Source organism: Pristiophorus japonicus, chromosome 3, assembly GCF_044704955.1.
Source record: "Pristiophorus japonicus isolate sPriJap1 chromosome 3, sPriJap1.hap1, whole genome shotgun sequence".
NCBI lineage: Eukaryota > Metazoa > Chordata > Chondrichthyes > Pristiophoridae > Pristiophorus > Pristiophorus japonicus.
In genome coordinates this window covers 309,959,974-309,975,609 of record NC_091979.1, presented here as the reverse complement: position 1 = coordinate 309,975,609, position 15,636 = coordinate 309,959,974, and the positions used below count along the sequence as shown (strand labels likewise).

Here is a 15,636-nt window from a genome sequence, read left to right as displayed (position 1 = left end):
CACCAGCACCCCCCCACCCACTCCATCCCAACCTCCAACCCCTCCAAACTGCCTCTTTGCCTCTCCCGGTCGCTGCCTGCCCCTCCCCCTTTCCTAGTCACCATCACCCTCCGAATTCTTTCCCCCCGCCCCTCCCAGTCACCCTGCTTCCTGATTGCCATTCCCTTCTCCCAGTCAACCCCTCCCTCCCCATCGTTTCTCCCCTGTTCCAAGAGATACCTGAGGGCCGCTGCCAGCAACACAGTGGCCTCAAAGTCTAATTGTTTTTGCTGGCATGCTGCCTGGCCTTGTTCAGCAGGCTTCTGCAGCTTGCCAGTCTCATATAGAGACACAAACCAATTAGGCCATTTGCTTTATTTGTGTAAGTTTTCTATTTTTCACCATAGTTTCACAGACGTGCAACTCCCTTGAGTAGAGAAGGCTAAGGGGTGATTTGATCGAGGTGTTTAAAATGTTAAAAGAATTTGATAGCGCAGATACAGAGAAATTATTTCCTCTGGTGGGGGAATCAAGAACGAGAGGACATAATCTTAACATTAGAGCTAAGCCGTTTGGGGGTTAAATCAGGAATCACTTTTGCACACAAAGGGTAGTAAAAATCTGGAATTCTCTCTCCTGAAAGGATGTGGCTGCTGAGAAAATTGGGACTTTCAAGACTGAGACCGACAGATTTTTGTTGGTTAAAAATATCAAAGGATATGGAGCAAGGTTAGTTAAATGGAGTTGAGGTGCAGATCAGCCATGATCTAATTGATTGACGGACCAACCCCAATGGGCTGAATGACCGACTTCTGGTCCTATGTTCAATGCATTACTGGTTCTAGGTTCAAACACAGATTACACATCAAAGATTGGCCAGGTCACATCTATGATGTAATCATGTTAATTATAGAATTTAATCTCTCAACTGTTAGTCCAAATCAATCTCTAAAGTCAGGTTTCAACGAGTGAAAGCACTTAAAAAAAAAACATGCTCCCTTTACCAAAATGGATTTGTCAGCATCAAGATAATATTTACCCCTCTTGTGTCTTCAATGGTCTGGTTCTGAAGTGTATTTTTTTTTGGCCCAGCAACAAGGAAAATGATAGCAAGACCCAGGGATCACAACAGAGAACCGTTAATCTGTACACCCATTACTGGAATGTATAATGTGTCATTCTCCTCTCTTCGAACACCAGCCTAAATTTATACTCTATCAGACTGAGACAGTGCACACCCGTATTTAGCGTGCAAAATACCGGCAGGTTAAAAAGCTGCGTTGCAGCCCTTGGAGCAGCGGTAAATATGAGGACATGCAAAAAAAGGTGTTAGAGTTTTTATTTTTCAGCGATTTGATAGTTAAGTGTCTTGTGAATGTTTTGTGATTTTTAATTTTTTGTTTTTTGCAATTTTATTTCTTGGTGTTTTCGCCCCTCCCAAGGCCTCTCTCGCAGCAATATCAGTCTCAGAGTAAAATTGCAGAAAATTCGAGGTTTGCGACATGCAACACCGATTTTTACCGCTGCGCAAATTGAAGCTTGAATTTTAGGCCTCATAGCTGTAGCGAAGTGAAAGTGGTATTTTTGGTGAAAAAATACTGTTTTCGTAAAAAAAATATTAATTTCTAGCCCTGATCAAACTCTACAACAACAGGCAGTTTAGTTGGAATTTTAACTCCCAGGCAGAGATTACGGCCTAGCGAGCAACCGATTTGTCCGAGAGTGTCAGTATGAAGCCCAGCTGATATTAAGACCCGGACCTCATTAACTTTCAACTTCTAACAAGCTGGCCAACATCCTGCTCAAAACGAGAGAAAAGAGGCATGCCCAGGGTAAGCGTGAGGACAGGGATTCCGGGGCGGTTATCGGTTCGCAAAGTTGGGGCAAGAAGTGTTTGGGCCGGTGGAGGCCAACACTTTCCTCGTGGGGCCCTGCGGAGCACCCTTACTGCTCCTGACCCCAGGAAAGAAACTTCCAAACGTACCTGGAAAGACATCTTGGGACCGAAACTGCCCTTTGCCCGAAATGGGGTACACCTATCTATTTGTAATGGTCATGTCTGCCCCAATGCACGGGGCAGACAATCTGGAGAAATTCAGAACTTTGTTTTTTTTTAAAGAGTGGGCAGAAGTGCTGTCATCATCGGGGTGGTTGTGCGGGCGGGTCATCAGCGCCGCGTTGATGATGTCACCGCGACGCGGATGTGCCACATTGCGCTGACGCGTCACAACGTCCCTCCCCTCAGTTAAAGGGGAGGGCCATTGTGAATTCTGCAGCAACCTTAGTGGCAAACACTGGGCCACCAGGGAGGGTTTTGGCCAGGCCAGCGGACCGGTACCCAAGAGGTGGGGTGCCGGGCAGCCTGTTAGCGGCCCGGCTGAACCCATAGCCACCATTGTCAGGCCGAACTAGCCCACCCCACAAGAAGCTGTCAGTGGCACCGACCGGCAGGGCTGTGGGGACAAGGACGGCTGCACTTTCAAAGACCCAGGCACAATGGGCCAAATGGCCTCCTTCTGAGCTGTAAGTTTCTATGATTCTCTGAAGTGAAAGAGTCCTTTGCTGTTATGGATAGTTAGTTCCTCCTGAATCAGGCATATCTTCTCTCAGAACCATCATAGGATCTATTTGACCAAGAAAGCTTATTGTTTTAAAAGAAGTGGAAAATAGCTTGTGATCTTAAGCAGTACAAATAGTAAGCTCTATTTTCTGACATGGGCAAAAAGCAGGTGTAGTGCTCAACAATTTGCAACTGGGCCCATCCCACAGGGTTTCTCATGATCAACCCTAATATTTAGATGAGCCTGAAACATGAGCTTCATCAAATGGGTAGGTGGGAAATAGCAAGATTCAACAGTCCTAAAGGGCAGTAAGCAATATTTAAAGGGGAATGGCTACTTAAAGTTACATGTCACAGTGGTTCATTTGACAGTACTGCTGCGTTTAAGGCAGAAAAATGTGAGTCCAAGTTCCACTCCAGGACTTGAGCACATAACCTAGGGTGAAGCTTCAGTAAAGTATTAAGGGAGTGCTGCATTGTTTGAGGGACCATCTTCAGGATGAGACCGTAAATCAAAACCCAATCTTCAGGGACATGTAAATGAAGCCATGATCCTATTCAAAGAAGAGCAGTGAGCTTTCTTGGTGCTGTGGGCATCATGCCTCCCTCAAACAACAAAAGAAACATAATTCATCTTATTTACTGCTTGTAGGATTTTGCTGTGCAACAACAACAACAACTTGTATTTCTATAGCGCCTTTAATGTAATGAAACATTCCAAGGTGCTTCACAGGAATGTTGTAAGACAAAACAAATAAATTTGACACCGAGCCACATAAGAAGAAATTACGACAGATGACCAAAAGCGTCTTAAAGCATGAAAGAGAGGTAGGGAGGCGGAGAGGTTTAGGGAGGGAGTTCCGGAGCTTAGGGCCCTGGCAGCAGAAAGCACGGCCACCAATGGTTGAGCGATTATAATCAGGGATGCTCAAGAGCACAGAAATAGAGGAGCGCAGACATCTCGGGGGTTTTGGGGCCGAAGGAGATTACAGAGATAGGGAGGGGTGAGGCTATGGAAGGATTTGAAAACAAGGATAAGAATGTTAAAGTTGAGGCGTTGCTTTACCAATCACGGTGAGCAGGACTTGGTGTGAGTTAGGACATGGGTAGCTGAGGTTTGGATCACCTCTAGTTTATGTAGGGTAGAAGATGGGAGGCCAGCCAGGAGTGCATTGGAATAGTCAAGTGTAGAGGTAACAAAGGCATGGATGAGGGTTTCAGCAGCGGATGAGCTGAGGCATGTGCAGAGACGGGCAATGTTACGGAGGTGGAAATAGGCGGCTTTAGTTATACTGTGGATATGTGGTCGACAGCTCACTTCAGGGAAAAATATGACACCAAGGTTGCGAACAGTGTGGTTCAGCCTCAGACAGATGGTGGGGAGAGAGATAGAATCAATGGCTGGGGAATAGGGTTTGAGGCGGAGACCAAAAACAATGGCTTCGGTCTTCCCAAAATTCAATTGGAGAAAATTTCTTCTCATCCAGAACTAGATGTTGGACGTTCTGGCAATTTAGAGACCATGGAGTGGTCAAGAGAAGTGCTATTGAGGTAGAGCTGGGTGTCATCAGCATACATGTGGAAACTGACGCTGTGTTTTCAGATGATGTCATCAAAGGGCAAGGTGTAAATAGGAGGGGGCCAAGGATAGATCCTTGGGGGACACGAGAGGTAACAATGCGGCGGCGGGAAGAGAAGCCGTTGCAGGTGATTCTCTGGCTATGATTAGATAGATAAGAATGGAACCGTGCGAGTGCAGTCCCACCCAGCTGGGTGACGGCAGAGAGGCGTTGCAGAAGGATAGAGTGGTCAACCATGTCAAAGGCCGCAGACAAGTCAAGAAGGACGAGGAGCGATAATTTGCCTTTGTCACAGTCACAAAGGATGTCATTTGTGACTTTGATCAGAACCGTTTCGGTGCTGTGGCAGACATAGAAAATGGATTGGAGGGATTCAAATATACAGTTGCGGGAAAGATGGGCACAGATTTGGAAGATGACAACATTTTCAAGGACTTTGGAGAGAAAAGGGAGATTGGAGATGGGGCAGTTGTTTGAAAGGACGGAGGGGTCGAGGGTTGTTTATTTGAGGAGAGGGGTGATGATGGCAGATTTGAGGGAGAGGGGGGCAGTACCTGAGGAGAACCGTGTCAGCTAATATGGGAGACAGAAAAGGAAGTTGAGTGGTTAGCAGTTTGGTGGAAATAGGGTCAACGGAGCAGGAAGTAAGTCAGGTGAGCTCGGCAAGGTCATGCAGGAAGATTGAAAAGAAACTGGAAAAAGATGCGAGGGCATGGCTAGGGGAGGGGGGATCCTTGGAGGAAGTTTGGCTCGGTGAGCTGGGGGAAGGAAGGGAAGAGGCAGAAGCAGCTGAATGGATGGTCTCTATCTGAGAGACAAAAAGGTCTATAAGCTCCTTACACATTGTCAGAGATGAGGTTGGAGCCTGGGGAGAGGGGTTTAAGAAGACATTTAGCAGTGGAGTAGAGAAGCCAGAGTTTAATTTTACATTCCAGAATTATTCTGGAATAGTGAGCAATTTCTGGCAGACGAGAGCAGGACCCAATAGTGCTTTATGTGCTCCTGCCAGATCTGGCGGTGAATGGCGAAACCAGTTGTCCGCCATATCCATTCATGTCTGCGTCCCTAGGATTTAAGGGAGCGAAGATCAGGTCTGTACCAGGGGGAATGGCCAGGGTGAGAGAGTAATGGTTTTATCAGGGACTTGGATGCCCAAGGTGGTGAGGATGTGATTGAGCATCCATTGTGTTGGACGGTTTCTGATCCCCATAATCCAGCAGGTGGTGTCTGGCAATGATCAGAGGCAGATAAAAAACACAAACAGGTAGCTGGAATTTTTTTTTTTTAAAAGATGCATGAGTAACTTCTGACCAGGTTCAGAAAGAAAATGCAGGAAAGGAGCAGGAGCTACTTTTTGAAGCCAAGAAAGGTGACCCACGATCTCTGCACTGATTGAATTAAATGAATTCAATCATAATGTTACTCTCCTGTGTATCTTCTATTTCCACTTTTTTCTCACGCCTTTTCCTTTTCTCTCTCTCCCTCCCTGACCGCTTTCTCCTGTCATTACACCTCCTTTCATCTCTCCTCCAACAGATAATCTCCCCTCCCAAATCCCTGTCCCAATCCTTCATTACTCTTCCATCTTCCTGCTCTCCTGCCAGTGTCCCAGGCTTGACTCACTCTTACATAAACCTACAGATTCCCTCTGTGCCTTTCATGGCATCCTCCGAAGGGCCTATCGGAGCACTTGTCACTGCCTCATCATCACGAGCAGCAATCCCAACTGTTCCATCCTACTGTCTCGCCGACCTTCCTGCCCAGCCCACCCGCTGGGGGCTAATCCTCCCCGTCTGACTCATCCTTCCCAGTGCTGACCCTGTGGATGGTGGCAGTGGGTCTGCCATCCTCACCGCATCTCCCTCCAGAATGTCTGTTCACTTGTGAACAAGGCCTTTGCAATCGATGAGCTTATGGTGGATGATTGCATCAATATCATGGCCCTGACGGAAACTTGGCTGAGGGGTGATGAGACCTTACCCTTAAATGAAACCGCCCCGCCTGGCTATACCTTCCACCACTTGCTCCGCTCAGACTGCCGTGGTGGCGGTGTGGCTCTAATCATTAAATCGCACCTTGGTCTGTTCCGGTACTCCTCTGGTAGTTTGTCCTCCTTTGAGCAATTCACCTTATTCCACCCCTCTCACCTTTCATTTAAAATTCTCATTATCTATCACCCACCCAAGTACCATAACAATTTCATGACTGAGATATCTTCGCTGCTTTCTGTTATGTCTTTAGATGCTCTGATAATGACTCCACAAGGCAATGCATTGCACTTGAACTGTAGTTGTCATGTGTGTAACCACAATGTAACACCACTGTATTACTGTATACATTCAACCTAGATGCACACCTTGACCACAAGGGGTGAACTTGTGGGAGACACTCCTTACCTGGTCACACAGGTATAAAAAGGGAGGTCCCACGCAGGGTCATCGTCTTTGGAGTCCTGTGAATAAAGAGTTAAGGTCACAGAGTGACCTTGTCCCCAGAATGTGCCTTGTGTGGTTTCATACTGTAGAGTCAGGACCTTACATTGGCGATGAGAAACGGGAATTCACGATCCACGAGAATGGCCACCGGTAGCACAGAGGAACGGTACTGTGTTGGGGAAGACTGGGATGATTTTGTCGAGAGGCTTCAGCAAAGCTTCGTTACCAAAGAATGGCTGGGGGATGCAGCGGCCGACAAGCGAAGGGCTCATCTTTTGACCAGCTGCGGACCAAAGACTTACTAGCACCCGAAAAGCCGGCGGACAAAAGCTTTGAAGAACTTAGCAAATTGATCGGGGAGCACCTCAAACCGGCGGGTAGCATACATATGGCCCGACACAAATTCTACACCCCCGACATCGTGAAGGACAGAGCATACCGGACTTCGTAGCGAACCTCCAGCATTTGGCCAGCCTCTGTAAGTTCACAGATGCCTGCAGGGGGGAGATGCTAAGGGACTTCTTTATCGAGGGCATCGGTCATGTGGGAATTTTCCACAAATTAATTGAGACCAAGGATTTGACCTTGGAAGCGGCAGCGTTGATAGTTTAAACTTTCATGGCGGAGGAGGAAGAGACGAAAATATTATACGCGCGCAATTCTGCCTCTGATACGGCGATTGATCAGGGAGTCAACATCATCAATGCGACTCAGAGCCCCGCAGGCAGGCAGGGGCAGTCCGACACTCTCCAGGCAGCAATAGACCCCAGAGTAGGACTTCAACAGAGACAATGGCAGGCTGAATGGACATTCACGCCATCACAGTGGACAATGCGGCCCGGGATGGGGCCATTGACACCCACTAATAGGGTACTTAAGAGCAGTCAAAGGGACAGTCAGCGCAGAATGCCTGGCCATAGTCCCTTTGTTCCCAACAATAGAAACTTTAACTCATGCTGCAGGTGTGGGGGAAAACACTCAACTAGATCTTGCAAATTTCAACAGTTTGTCTGCAGGAACTGCAATCTCAGTGGCCATATAGCCCAAATGTGCAGGAAGTCTGCAACCAGATTAATATATGAGGCGGATGGACCAGAAGAGGGTTCTTTGAGACAGGATGACTTTTGGGGCAAATCGATGGACGCGGGTCCAAGTGGTGAATATTCACAGTTCATACACCATAACGCCACCAATGATGATGAGGGTTTTATTAAACGGTATCCCAGTACGCATGGAACTGGACACTGGGGCCAGCCAGTCACTCATGGGCATTCGGCAATTTGAGAAGTTATGGCCACTTAAAGCCAGTAGACCCAAATTAGCATGTATTGAGACACAATTACGGACTTACACTAAAGAAATCATTCCGGTGCTAGGCAGTGCAATGTTGGCTGTCACAAACAATGGGTTAGTGAATCGGCTGCCACTCTCGATTGTCCCGGGCAATGGTCCCGCACTGTTGGGGAGGAGCTGGTTAGCCGAGATGAACTGGAAATGGGGGGATGGTCACGCAATGGAGCGAAGTTCGTGCTCACAAGTCCTGCAACAATTCGATTCACTATTCCAACCTGGCGTCGGGAATTTCAAAGGCACTAAAGCAGTGATAAACATCTCCCTTGACGCCAGGCCGGTGCACCACAAAGCCAGAGCGGTGCCATATGTGATGCGGGAAAAGATCGAGAGTGAATTGGACCGGCTGTTGAGAGAGGGCATCATCTCACCTGTTTAATTCAGCGACTGGGCGAGCCCCATCGTTCCCGTCCTAAAAGCGGATGGCTCTGTCAGGATCTGTGGCGACTACAAGGCCACCATCAATCGAGTGTCCCTACAAGATCAATACCCGCTCCCGAGAGCGGAGGACCTCTTCGCCATACTGGCAGGCGGCAAGCTGTTCACCAAGTTGGACCTCACTTCAGCCTATATGACCCAGGAACTGGCCGACAATTCTAAACTATTGACCACCATCACCACGCACAAGGGACTGTTGGTTTATAACAGGTGCCCGTTTGTAACATGGAAAGCCTGCTTAAATCCATTCCTGGAACGATCATATTCCAGGACGACATCCTCATCACGGGTCGAGACATCAAGAAACACCTCCACAACCTGGAGGAGGTGCTACGCCGACTGGACCGGGTAGGCCTGCGACTCAAGAAGTCTAAATGTGTGTTCTTAGCTCCTGAGGTTGAGTTTCTGGGCAGGAGGGTTGCTGCAGATGGGATTCGGCCCACCGAATCCAAAACAGAGGCGATTCGACGAGCATCCAGACCCTGCAACACATCGGAGTTGCGTTCATTCCTGGAACTGTTGAACTGTTTCAGGAACTTTCTGCCGAACTTGAGCACGTTATTGGAGCCGCTACACGTGCTCCTGCGTAAGGGTTGCGATTGGTTTTGGGGGGACTGTCAAGAACGGGCTTTTGATCGAGCGTGAAACCTACTTTGTTCAAATAAGTTGTTGACCCTGTACGACCCCTGTAAAAAAATTGGTTCTGACATGTGATGCATCGTCCTATGGGGTTGGGTGCGTGTTGCAGCAGGGCAATGCTGAGGGTCAACTACAACCTGTGGCTCATGCCTCCAGGTCGCTCTCTCAAGCAGAACGGGGATATGGGATGGTCAAGAAAGAAGCGCTTGCATGTGTATGGTGTAAAAATAATGCATCAGTACCTCTTTGGCAGGAAGTTTGAATTAGAGATAGACCACAAGCCATTAACATCCCTGTTGTCAGACAGCAAGGCTATCAATGCCAATGCATCAGCTCGCATACAGCGATGGGCTCTCACGCTGGCTGCTTATGACTACTCCATCCGGCACCGGCCCGGCACTGAAAATTGCACTGACGCACTCAGCAGGCTTCCACTGGCCACCACTGAGGGGGCAGCGGAGCAAAGCACCGAGATGGTCATGGCTGTTGATGCCTTTGATAGCGCAGGCTCCCCCATTACAGCTCGCCAGATCAAAATCTGGACAAACAGAGATCCCCTCCTATCCCTGATTAAGAAATGTGTCCTGACTGGGGAATTGGTGCCCACACGCGGAGCATGCCCTGAGGAGGTCAGACTATTCCACAGACGGATGGATGAGCTCTCCATCCAAGCCAACTGCCTACTATGGGGCAGCCGGGTAGTTATACCCCAGAAGGGCAGGGAGGCATTCATCAGCGAACTCCACAGCGAGCACCCAGGCATTGTGCTGATGAAGACCATTGCCCGATCACACGTTTGGTGGCCTGGAATTGATTCAGACCTGGAACACTGTGTTCGCAGGTTCATGACGTGTGCCCAGCTGGGTAATGCCCCCAGGGAGGCCCCGCTCAGCCATGGCCCTGGCCCACCAGGCCATGGTCATGCATTCATGTTGACTACACGGGCCCATTCATGGGAAAGATGTTTCTTATTGTGGTAGATGCTTACTCGAAATGGATCGAGTGCATCATTCTGAATTCATGCACATCATCCACCACCGTGGAAAGCCTACATGTGATCTTTGCAAGCCATGGCTTGCCAGACATTCTGGTTAGTGATAATGGCCAATGTTTCACAAGCTACGAATTCCGAGAGTTCACATCAGGCAATGGCATCAACCACGTCAGGACTGCGCCGTTCAAGCTGGCCTCCAATGGCCAGGCGGAATGTGCGGTCCAAATCATTAAGCAAGGTATGCTCAGGATTCAAGGACCCTCCCTGCAATGCCGCCTATCGCGTCTCCTGCTCGTCTATAGATCACGACCGCACTCGCTCACGGGGGTCCCGCCCGCAGAGCTACTAATGAAACGAACACTCAAAACTCGGTTGTCCCTCCTTCACCCAGTCCTGACCGACATAGTTGAGGGCAAGCGCAAGTCACAAAATGAGTACCATGACCGTAATTCGAGGGGGAGATGAATAGAAATAAATGATCCTGTATTCGTCCTCAATCACGCGATGGGGCCCAAATGGCTTGAGGGTACTGTAATTGACAAAGAGGGGAATAGGGTCATCGTGGTAAAACTCAACAATGGTCAGATATGCCGTAAGCACCTGGACCAAGTAAAAAAAAAGTTCAGCATCGACACAAAGGAACCTGAAGAAGACCATGAGATGGAGCTCACAACACTGCCAGTGAACAAACGACAAGAGCAATCAGAAGAATGCGCAGTCCCGGCGGTCAGCCCGGACAGGCCGGAATCACCACAGGTGACAGACACTCACGTCAGTGCCCAACAACCAGAGCCCCAACTGCGGCGTTCCACGAGGGAGCATAGACCACCTGAAAGACTAAACCTATGATCCCAATAAGACTTTGGGGGGGAGGTGATGTCATGTATGTAACCACAATGTAACATCACTGTATTATTGTATACACTCAACCTAGATGCACACCTTAACCACAAGGGGTGAACTTGTGGGAGACACTCCTTACCTGATCACACAGGTATAAAAAGGGAGGTCCCACCTAGGGTCATCGTCTTTGCAGTCCTGTGAATAAAGAGTTAAGGTCACAGAGTGACCTTGTCCCCAGAATGTGCCTCGTGGGGTTTCATACTGTAGAGTAAGGACCTTACAGTAGTGACCTTAGTCCATTTAATATAACTCCAGAGTGAGGATCACACATGGTGGCCTTCCTTTTATACTGGCCTGGCACACTTGTACAGGTAACCTACAAGTCTCCCACTGCAGTGCCCTCTGGTGGCACACCTTAGTGACCATACAGCTGGTGTACAAGTTTTCCATAGTAGTGCCCTCTGGTGACACCTCATATGTAATAGTACAAGCAGTAAACATGAATGGATACATGACACTTTCCTCCTTCAGCCTCTGCACCGAGCGACTTCTCATCCTCTGTTATTTCAACCTACATCTCAATTCATCATGCTCTCCCTCCTCTGAGTTCACTCGCGTCCTATCCTCCCTAAATCTCTCCCTCCATGTAAACTTCCCAACCAATATTCATGGCTATCCCCTTAACCTCGCCATCTCTTGTGGCCTCACTGCTCTCATCGTGTCAATCGCAGATAAGGCCATCTCTGACCACTTCCTTTTATCACTCTCCACCCACATCCCACTCCCACCCTCCCCTCCCCCACCACCCCCACCCAACCCAACTTCCTCCCTGGAAAAAACTCTCTCCCAACTCTCTTACAACTGGACTTACGAAATCCCAACTGTCCATCATTTGGTCCTCCATTCACCACTTCATTTCTGCAGCCACTGATCTGCTGAACCACACCTTCATCACCAGTTATGATGCCCTAGTCCCTATTAAAACAATTGCTCTCTCTCACCCTCGCCATTCCCCCAGTTCCACCCTCATCTTAGCTCCCTTAAGTGTAAGGGACGCAGACTTGAACGAATATGGCTTAGCGATTCACCGCCAGATTCTGGCTGGACCACATAAAGGATTATCGGGACCTGCTCTTGTCTGCCAAAATTGCTCACTGTTCCAGAATTATTCTGGAATGCAAAGATAAACCCCGGCTTCTATTCTTTACTGCTCACCCTCTTCTTAAACCCCTCTCCCCTGTCTCCTCCACCCTCACCTCCAACAACACGTACGAGGAGCTCATGGACTTCTTCGTCTCTCAGACTGAGACAATGCGTTCAGCTGCCCCTGCCACTTCCTTTCCTTCCCCTAGCCACCGGGACAAACTTCCTTTATGGTTCCCCCTTGCCCTAGCCCTGAACTCACATCTTTCTCCAGTTTCTCTCCTATCTCCCCTCAAGACCATCTCCATGCTCATCTTGTCCATAAGACCAAGTTCCTGCTCCCTCGACCCTATTCCCACTAAACTGCTAATCACCCAACTTCCTTTTCTGGCTCCCATGTTAGCTGACATTATTAATGGTTCTTTCTCCTCAGGTATTTTGCCCCTCGCCCTCAAATCTGCTGTCATCACTCCTCTCCTCAGTAAAACCAACCCTTAGCCCCTCCATCCTCGCAAACTATCGCCCCGTCTCCAACCTCCCTTTCCTCTCTGAAGCGCTTGAATGTGTTGTTGCCTCCTAAATCCGTGCCCATCTTTCCCGGAACTCCAGGTTTGAATCCCTCCAATTGAGTTTCTGCCTCTGCCACAGTACCGGAACGGCTCTCATCAAAGTCACAAAAAATTTTGCATGTGACTGTGACAAAGGTAAACTATCCCTCCTCATCCCTCTTGACTTGTCTGCAGCCTTTGATAGGGTTGACCACTCCATCCTCCACCGTCATCCAGCTGGGTGGGACTGCACTCGCATGATTCCATTCCTATCTATCTAATCATAACCAGAGAATCACCTGTAATAGGTTCTCTTCCTGCTTCTGCATCGTTATCTCTGGTGTCCCTCAAGGATCTATCTTTGGCCCCCTCCTATTACTCATCTACATGCTGCCTCTTGGCGATATCATCTGAAAACGCAGCGTTATTTTCCACATGTACGCTGACGATACCAGGCTCTACCTCACCACCACTCCTCTCAACCCCTCCATGGTCTCTAAATTGTCAGACTGCTTGTCCTACATTCAGTTCTGAATGAGCAGAAATTTTCTCCAATTAAATATTGGGAAGTCCAATTGCCCTTGCCTCAGTTCATCCACTGCTGAAACCCTCATCCATGCTTGTGTTACCTCTCGACTTGACTATTCCAATGCACTCCCACATTCGACTCTACATAAAATTGAGGTCAGCTGAAACTCAGCTGCCTGTGTCCTAATTGGTACCAAATCCCGTGAACTCATCACCCCTGTGCTCGCTGACCTACATTGGCTCCCGGTTAAGCAACACCATGATTTCAAAATTCTCATCCTTGTTTTTAAATTCCTCCATAGACTCGCCCCTCCCTACGTCTGTAATCTCCTCCAGCCCCTTAACCCCCGAGATATCTGCGCTCCTCTAACTCTGCCCTCTTGAGCATCCCTGATTATAATCGCTCCACCATTGGTGGCCGTGCTTTCTTTTGCCAAGGCCCTAAGTTCTGGAATTCCCTCCCTAAACCTCTCCACCTCTTCTTCCTCCTTTAAGACGCTCCTTAAAACCTACCTCTTTGACCAATCTTTAGGTCATCTGCCCTAATTTCTCCTTATGTGGTGGTGTGTCAAATTTTTTGTCTTATAATACTCCTGTAAAGCGCCTTAGGACGTTTTATTTCGTAAAAGGGGTTATATAAATGCAAGTTGTTGTTGTTATCTGGCTTCAGCTTACCAGGTATTTTCTTAGTCTGCCTTCAAGAAGATTGAAGAGGCATATGGGAGCACATATGAAACATTCAGTTCAGATCACAAGTGTTTACCATTGTTATATCCCTGGGTTATGTTATTGTTTAAATAGATACTCTGGCTCATGAAGGATGTGGAATCAATTTATGGGAGCAACTAATGCCACTGAACCAAAGGAACTATCTACAGTGGATGCAAATTTGTAACATTCAGTACCAGGTTGTGGTTGGTTACACTATATCTTCTGGGTCTGGGTCTGAGGCATGGACGATGTACAGAAGGCACCTCAAGTCGCTGGAGATATATCACCAACGATGTCTCCGCAAGATCCTGCAAATCTCCTGGGAGGACAGGCGCACCAACATCAGTGTCCTCGACCAGGCTAACATCCCCAGTATTGAAGCACTGACCACACTCGATCAGCTTCGCTGGGCAGGCCACAAAGTACGCATGCCAGGTACGAGACTCCCTAAGCAAATGCTTTATGCGGAGCTCCTTCATGGTAAACGAGCCAAAGGAGGACAGCGGAAACGTTATAAGGACACCCTCAAAGCCTCTCTGGTAAAGTGCGACATCACCACTGACACCTGTGAGACCCTGGCCGAAGACCGCCCGAGGTGGAGAAAGTCCATCCGGGAGGGCGTTGAGCTCTTTGAGGCTCGACGCAAGGAACATGAAGAGGCCAGGCGCAGGCAGCGGAAGGAGCGCGCGGCAAACCAGCCCCACCGACACCTTTCTCCGACGAATGTCTGTCCCACCTGTAACAGGGTCTGTGGCTCTCGTATCGGACTGTTCAGCCACCAAAGAACTCACTTTGAGAGTGGAAGCAAGTCCTCCTCGATTCCGAGGGACTGCCTATGATTATGATGAGTTACACTATATTTCCACTTGGTCCAGATAGTTTTCTTCTGATGGTGCACAATAAGGTAGTAGCAGATCAAACGATGTGGATCCTATGGTACACAGTTAGTGCAGGGCACAATGTTGATGAATATGTCTTGGGCCACTGCATAGTACACATGTGGACAGGACTATTAGTACATTGGACAAGTCAGGCACTTAGATGAAGATTTCATCTACGAGAGCTTGAAGTTGGACTCTTGCTACTTGCAAAAATGTTTCAGTGGGAATCTCTCTTTCTTTCAGCACCTTGCTCTATTCTGTGCTGTATGATTCAATGACTAGAAAGCAGCAGATAGAGCACAAGGCAGAAATAATCTCTGTATGGTCAATAGTACAGATGGCAGAGTGAATCAATTTTTTGACATTAAATAGGGTTCCCACCCCCCCACCAATTGAGTTAGCATACGAGTATTCTTTATTTTTGGAACGGCGCACAAACAGAAGTTGACCTGATTGCACCAAGTGATTTCCATCCCACTCAGTGTTCTGTGCGTTTTAAGTACTGTGGAATAAAGTAGCCTACAAACAAAACCTAATGATGCGTGGTGTTAACTCGAGCTGCCTTTGGAGAGATCAAAGGAATAGTGAATACACGGAAATGTGGTCCAGATCATAAGAGAGTTTCAGTGCTACTCTCTCAGGTCTCAGTACCATCCGCAAGATGAACTGCAGCAACTCACCTAGGCTTCATCGGCAGCACTTCCCAAACCCCCGACCTCTACCACCTGGAACAACAAGGCAGCAGGCGCATGGGAGCACCACCACCTGCAAGTTTCCCTCCAAGTTATACACCATCCTGACTTGGAAATATATTGCTGTTCCTTCATTGTCACTGGGTCAAAATCCTGAAACTCCCTCCCTAACAGCACTCTGGAGGGTTCAGCTAAATAAAAATGTAAGAAGTCAAAGAATAAGGAGAAGGCAATAGAGCAGGGTAGCACTGGAGGAAATGAAAACCAGAGCGTGACAGGAAGAGACAGAATGTATAAGCATAAAAATGAATCAGA

The 15,636-nt window shown here is 48.3% G+C and overlaps 1 protein-coding gene across 1 annotated transcript in view; it reads right to left on the bottom strand.

Annotated features, from left to right (window-relative positions):
• pcdh15b (protocadherin-related 15b) overlaps positions 1–15,636 on the bottom strand; it is a 1,866,923-nt gene that overhangs the window by 1,470,858 nt on the left and 380,429 nt on the right. The window lies entirely within an intron of this gene.